The sequence below is a fragment of the Triticum aestivum genome, chromosome 7A, assembly GCF_018294505.1.
Source record: "Triticum aestivum cultivar Chinese Spring chromosome 7A, IWGSC CS RefSeq v2.1, whole genome shotgun sequence".
Classification (NCBI taxonomy): Eukaryota; Viridiplantae; Streptophyta; class Magnoliopsida; order Poales; family Poaceae; genus Triticum; species Triticum aestivum.
Window position 1 is genome coordinate 481,622,847 of NC_057812.1, and position 8,134 is coordinate 481,630,980.

Sequence of the window (8,134 nt, forward strand, 5' to 3'; positions counted from 1 at the left end):
ATACCTTTGAGAGGATATTCGAAAAATCACGAACCACCGATATGTTACTAAGCTCGAGAACAATCTTGCTTTTTGAGGCAAGACGATATGATCAATAGAGCGAAGATTTAAGATAATCCTAACTCATCGATCGAGGAGTGCACCGAGAACAAGGACTAGGTAGCACAATCAATCTTAGAATGATGATTCAATAACCAACACGCTAAGAATGAAATTATTGTCCTTTAACTACCAAGCAACAAGGTTGCTAGGAGTATTGATTTCACACATCACGATTCACTTGTCGACATTCCGGTTACAATAACACAGGAACCGAGGGATGAACAATGATGGCAAGAAGTATCACTGTACCAAGAGTTCATAGGGTGGTGTGCAATTCCTATAACATCTCGATATAAAGATGGTAATACTCCAAGATAGAGCAGAACAAAAGCTGGATTAGCAATTTGTTCTGTGGAGCACAACTTCTTTGACCCCATCCTGGATATGGATGAGGTACTGGAGTTCATTTCTCCTAGTCATTCTGTGATAGAATGGCTTGATGGACCACAAGAGTAATAGGCATCAATAAACGAACGCACGCATACTCTTGACTATCAATTGATAGACGAAGGTCAGTAGACAATTAAAAAGGGACAACTCAAAGGAACATATAACTTTCTGAGTTGTGGATGCATAGATTAGTATGTCGAACCAAGTTCAACATAATTCTTCCGGATAACCCATGCAGGAAAAAAAAAACTGGCAGAGCCACAATATATAATGGAGAACTCATCAAGAGCACACTGGTTGTGATCGTTCAGTTCAGCGAGGAACTTCTGCCATAAGTAGTTCATGGTATTTGGAAGAAGAAGATACCACGGACTTCAAGGACTAACGCAAAGGTTACTAATATCCTAAAGGCACTAGCAATTACTATCAACATGAAGTAGGTAGAGTGAATCTCGGGTTCAGAACCCAAGAGTAGAATACCTACTACTAAGTAGCATCACGGGATGCTTCCGAGAATAAAGGCCAGAATCTTCACACTAGGACACAAATCATGGCTAGACCACTAGATGATCCCCTAAGCACTTAGGGTCATAATAATAATTCCAACATATATGTCGAGGCAATAATTACCTCAACACACCGATTAGTGTGGTTAATCTGGCCCATGGGAACATCGGAAACAGAAGGAAGGGATTTGCAAATGCATCGGACTATTTAGAAACCTGGGATGACTCGGACAGCATAACGGCTATAATTGCTCAAAAAGATTTGAGACAATCACAAAAATGGTGGCATAACCACTCAGAAGCACAATATCAAGGTTCCGAGATCAACAATTAACATACGGAAGTAGTAGGAACTGAACTGAGACTTAAATCCAACAATCTTATAAGTCCACTGATTAGTAACACGTGATCCTAATAGAAAGAAGAGATAGCCTAGTTCTTAATCCCCGTAGAAGAGAAGATGATGACTCAGATCAGAAGGCCATGAGGTATAAGGAGTAAAAGAGCCTTACGTTCCATCCCACAATCAATTCCCTTATATAACTAAGGAATTTCTAGACTCAACTTCGACCAGTTTGGCTTGGTAATCCTACAGGCAGTCAAGCTCTGATACCAACGCTGTCAGGACCCCGACTCAATGCCACATCGATCTAGCATGTAACACCTCATATCACTTTGCGGCCTCACGCACGGTATTCCCACGGGTGTCGCCTTACCTTTGCCCGGGACCGTTTGCGCCTTTTGGCACACGTATATGACAGTGTCGCTAGCATCCATATGATAAGGAGCCCGGGCTGACATGGCTAGTCGTAAACCCAAAGTGGCACAGACTTACAGGGACAGGCATCCATGACCCAGCATCGAACGTGTCGGTCATCAGCGAGTGAATCCAGGCTGTAGCACTAGGCTAGCAGGACTCCGGTGAACCGGGCTGTAGCGGGCTAACAGGACTCCGGTATTCACCGCGTGACATTTCCCCGAAGGGACAGACACAGGAACGAAGAAGGACACATGCCGGCCAGCCTAAGTGTTCCGGAGCAGTAGCAAGCTACCATGGCTCGGTGGAAACACTAGGAGACATTTCCCCGTAAGAGAGGCTACTAAAGATAAACAACTAGATGGTCAGATCCCACACATACCAAGCATTTCAATAACATACACACAATATGCTCGATATGTGCAAATACAACATGGCATCACAACATGACTCTATGACTCAAGTAATCTATTCAATAGGCTCCGAGGAGCGAGATATTACAAACATGGGTCTCATGACCCAACATTCAGAGCATACAAATCAAGCACAAGCGGAAGCTATCATGTCTGAGTACAGACATCTATAAATGAAAAAGGCTGAGAAGCCTGACTATCTACCAAATCCTGCCGAGGCACAAGATCGTAGCTGAGGTAACAAGCTAAACGTCGAAGACCACGCGGAAATACTAGTGAGACTGAAGTCTCTCTGCAAAAACATAAAATAGGCAAACGTGAGTACAAATGTACCCAGCAAGACTTACATCAGAACTATCTACATATGCATCATTATCAACAAAGGGATGGTGGGGTTTAACTGCAGCAAGCCAGCTTTGACTCGGTGGCTATCCTGAACTACGACTGCGAGTAACTTTTTTGAGGTGGCGCACACGAGTCCACATATTCACCATATCAATACACCACTATGGATCCGCTCCCGTCTCCCTACGAGAACGCCATCCATAGCACTCACGCTTATCTTGCGTATTTTAGAGTATCCACTTTCACTTGTCTATGAACTGTACAAGGGGTCCACGTTTCCATATCCGAGGAATCCGTCTATTCGAATAGATAATGATAACCCTGCAGGGGTGTACTTCTTCACACACGCTTTCGCCACTTATCGCCCTGTACACGTCATGTACCTCGGCAACCTTCAAGCGGAAGCCGGGCGAGGGAGTTGGCCACGACCTGACTAACCGAACAAGTCTCTAGTCCAGGTTTATCGCCTATTCAGGTTCCATCCGCAAGGAGATCCGGCCGGGGTGTCGCTTACGGCCCCAAACGATGTGAGCAGGGTTCCCAAGCCCACCATCCGGGTGCCACTTGGTACACCGGGCCACTGTGCCTAGTCTGTCCCAAGCCCACCTGTACCGGGTGCCACTTGGTAGACTACTAACACTACCTACAAACACCAGAAACTAGTTGCAACTCCTGGACAGAGATCAAGTTGATTAATAAGTCGAGAGAGCTTGGAGCGCCCGGAGCCCAATGTGTGGTAGTAACTGATCATGGATCACAAACACAGAACTCAGTTCCTGAGGACGGCTGCAATGAGACAACCCACCATGTACTCCTACATGGCCTCTCACCGCTACCTTTACCAAAACGTGTTCACACACTCAGCTCACACATAGTAGGACATGTTCACACGCCTCTGATTCATCCCCGATGAATCAGACCTGACTCAACTCTAAGCAGTAGCAGGCATGACAAACAAACATGAATGAGTAGGCACAACAGGGCTCAAACAACTCCTACTCATGCTAGTGGGTTTCATCTATTTACTGTGGAATGACAGGTCATGCAGAGGATAAAGGGGTTCAGCTACCGCAGCAAGTAACAGATGAATCGTTGTTGTCCTAATGCAGTAAAAGAGAGCAGGAGCGAGAGAGTGGGATTTTATCGGAATGAACAAGGGGTTTTGCTTGCCTGGCACTTCTGAAGATAACATTGAGTCTTCATCAGTGTCAACGATCACATCATCGGTATCACGTCTATCGAGAGGGAACAAATACCGGCAACACAGAAGGGAACACAATCAATGCAATGCACAATATGATGCATGATCATGACATGGCAAAATGAATGTGTTTTGGGCTAATGCAACTAGCAACAGATTAAATGAAGTTGGTTTGAATACAAGATTCAAATTCAAACTCCATATGTGATTATTCAAGTGCCATTTAATTGATTTGTGCTAAACAGCAGCTGTAAGTTGTTCTAACATGCATGAAAATGGTACAGATGGATTCCTTGAATTTTTCTGATAATTTTTCATATATAAATTATTTAATTTGGAGTTACGGTTAATTTTCTATGAATTTTAGAAGTTTATACAATTTTCTGGAATTTCCTGAATATTAATAAATCCAGTAATTGAATTAATGCGCTAGCCTGACGTCATCATGACGTCAGCAGGTCAACTGGGCGCCTCCAGGTCAAACCTGACACTGGGACCCACATGTCAGTGTGATTAGCTTAACTAAAATTAATTATAACTAATCCTAATAGTTAACAGGGCTGGGCCCCACCTGTCATTGACTCAGGAGAGTCAACCGGGGCCCACCCGTGGTCAAAGTCAAAGTCGGCTGCCGGCGTTTAGCCGCCGGCGAGCCCGACACAGCGGCGAGAGTGGTTTTGGCCACTCCGGCGACCAAATGGGCCGCGGAGGGCATCTAGGAGGAGCTGGGGACGAGCCAAAGCTCTTGGTGGAGTCAGTTGCGCTCGGGGCGGCCGGAATCGGTGCCGACGGCGAGCGAGGCGGCGGCCGGAGCTCGGGTGTGCTCGGTTTCGGCGTTACACGGCACGGCGGGCGCGGCCGATGGGCTCTACGGGATGCTGGGGTCACCAGGAACACCCGGAGGCAACGAGCGCAGGCGGAGAAGCTCGAGAGCACGGAGCTCACCGGCCATGGCGGACGGCGGCTTCGGGTGCTCGTGGGGCGGCGGCTACAGGGCGCAATCGAAGGGGGAAAGGGGGAGGGGAGGCGTAGGAGCTCACAGCGGTGCCGTAGGGATGGTTGGCCGGCTCGGGGGCGCGCCGGAGTGGCCGAATCGACGGAGAAGCTCCTCGGCGGCCGGCGAGGGGAAAACGTCGGGGGTGGCGTTCCGGGGCTCTTCTGGTCGCGTGACATGACGAGGAGGTCGAGGGAGGACCGGCGGAGCTTCCTGGGGCGTCGGCGAGGCTAGGGGTGGCCGGTGGCCATGGTACGGCGACGATGGCGGCGAGCTCCGCTCGGTGGTGTGCGCGAGAGGGAAACAGAGGAGGGAATGGGGTCCAGGGGGAGAGAGGGGAGGTGCAGGGGGTGAGGGCGTCTCCGTGGCGTCGCGAGGGAGTCGGGGAGGCTGCCACGGCGAAGCAGGAGGTGGCCGGCGCTCTTCGGGCGCGCGCCACGCCTCGCCTCTGCCTACTGGCAGAGGAAGAAGAGGACAAGGGGGGAGGTGGGCTGGGCCGGCTGGGGGCTGGGCCAGGTAGGCTGCGGTAAGTGGCCTAGGTAAGCTCTGTTCTTTTATTTTTTTCTGTTCTGTTTCCCTTTTTATATTATTTTGCCACTATTTTCAAATTCAAAATAATTTCATACAGTGCCAAAACATTCTGAAATATTTTATGTTACCTCTCTGGACTATTCCAAAAGTACATAAAACATTTCAAAGCATTTGAAAATATATTCATTATATATTATGAATATATCCCCAAATTCAAATAGATTATTGATTTAAATTGAGAGACCAAATAATTCCTTAAAGATATTCCAGAATTTTGGTTTGATATATAATTCTTGCCAAAATTCACAAAACTATTTTTAGGGCATTTTGGATTCACAGAATGCAATTTAAAGGGTGCTTGCCCTTCTTTTAATTAGGGTTTTGAGGCTTCCAATATTCCTCAATTCAAGTTTCAAAAATATAGACATGATGCACACATGAAGCTAACCTAGAGCAATGCCTGAAGCTAGGGATGTGACATTTGTGTTCGGTACTTTGATAATTTGATGTGTGGGTGGACCGGTGCTTAGGTGTTATTATTACTTGAACAAACCTCCTACTTATGATTAACCCTCCCACAAGCATGCGCAACTACAAAAAAAGTACTAAGAATAAATTCTAACCATAGCATTAAACTTTTGGATCCAATCGGTCCCTTATGGAATAGCGCATAAATTGGGGTTTAAGCTTCTGTCACTCTCGCAACCCATCATCTAATTGCTACTCCACAATGCATTCCCTTAGGCCCAAATATGGTGAAATTTCATGTAGTCGACATTCACATGACACCACTAAGGGAATCACAACATACATATTATCAAAATATCAAACACATATCAAGTTCACATGATTACTTGCAACATGATTTCTCCCGTGACCTCAAGAACAAAAGTAACTACTTACAAATGATAATCATGCTCAAGATCAGAGGGGTATTAAATAGCATATTGGATTTGAACATATAATCTTCCACCAAATAAACCATATAGTAATCAACTACAAGATGTAATCAACACTACTAGTCACCCACAAGCACCAACCTATAGTTCCCGTAACAAGATTGAACACAAGAGATGAACTAGGGTTTGAGATGAGATGGTGATGTTGAAGATGTTGATGGATATTACCCTCCCCAAGATGGGAGAGTTGTTGGTGATGATGATGACGATGATTTTCCCCTTCGGGAGGGAAGTTCCCCCGGTGGAATCGCTCCACCGGAGGGCAAAAGTGCTCCTGCCCAAGTTCCGCCTCAAGATGGCGGCGCTCCATCCCGAAATTCCTCTCCTTATTTTTTTCTAGGTCAAAATGACCTATATACCAGAAGATGGGCACCAGAGGTGGGTCTGGGTGAGCACAACCGACCAAGGCGCGCCTGGGCTCCCTGGCGCCCAGGTGGGTTGTGCCCACCTGGTGGGCCTCCTCTGGTAGTTATTTGCTCCAATATTCCTCAAATATTCCATAAACAATCACACATGAAGTTTTAGCTTGTTTGGAGTTGTGCAGAATAGGTGGCCTGACGTAGCTTTTCCAGGTCCAGATTTCCGGCTGCCAGAATTCTCCCTCTTTGTGTGTACGTTGCATAGTATGGGAGAAAAGGCATTAGAATTACTCCAAAAAGCATTATTATGGATAAAAAATCATAAATAATAGTAAGAAAACATGATGCAAAATGGACGTATCAACTCCCCCAATCTTAGACCTCGCTTGTCCTCAAGCGAAAACCAAAATCGAAAAACATGTTCACGTGCTTAGAGAGAGAGGTGTCGATAAAAACAAAATACGAACATAGAAGCATCATGTTCATTATTATAACAACAAAAAAATTAAACATCAGACTGTTATCATAGAACTTTTATCATATACTTCTCATAAATAAGTAACAATTCATCACACAATTGAAGTACAAAGCAAAAACTCTATTAAAACTAACAAACTATGTTCTCTATCAACTTTGCAACTACAATTCATCATCCTTTCAGGAAGGGTCACGTATCGGAGCCTTTAGGCAAGCCCACATACTCAACCATCATATAATCTTCTATGATTGCTAACACTCACCGCGTACACATGAGCAAAATGTTTCAACCGGACACATAGAAAGATAGGGGCTTATAGTTTCGCCTCCCAACGTATTCACCTCAGGGGTGATGTCAACAATAATAACTCATGCTATCTATATTCAACTGGACATATGTGCCTATATCTTTCCTCACCACATGATGCTTGCCAAAGGAGAAAATAAAAAGGAATAAAGAGAAAACTTTGACTCTTTGCATAAAAGTAAATACATAAAAGTAGAAGATAGGACCTTTGCAGAGGGAAGCAGAGGTTGCCATGCGCTTATTTGTTTGTATGCTCAACCCCTTAGTAAAAAAGAATGTCACGTTGCATTGCCCCTTGTGATAGCGACCTTTATTATGCAGTCTGTCGCTTTTATTCTTCACCATCACAAGTTCGTGCAACGCTCAATTTTCTCTTACACTAAATTATCTTACACTTTTAGAAGCAATTTTTATTGCCTTTTTGCACCGATGACAACTTACTTGAGGGATCTTGCACAATCCCTAGGTAGGTATGGTGGACACTTGAAAATAAGATTTGGGTTTAAGGGTTTTTGGGTGCACAAGTAGCATCTCTACTTAGTGCAGAATTTTTGGCTAGCAAAGATAGGGGTAAAGCACCACATGTTGAAGGATCCATGACAATATGACTTCTATGTGAATATAAACAAACGTAAACCATTAAGTTGTCTTCCTTATCCAATATCAACAATTTTGGCATATAATATTTTGATGAGGGCTCACAATCACAAAAGATTTCTCGAATAGTAAATTTATATGTGAATCTTCTCTTCCCTTATTAATTCTTTCATGAGTTGCATCATTGACTAATGCT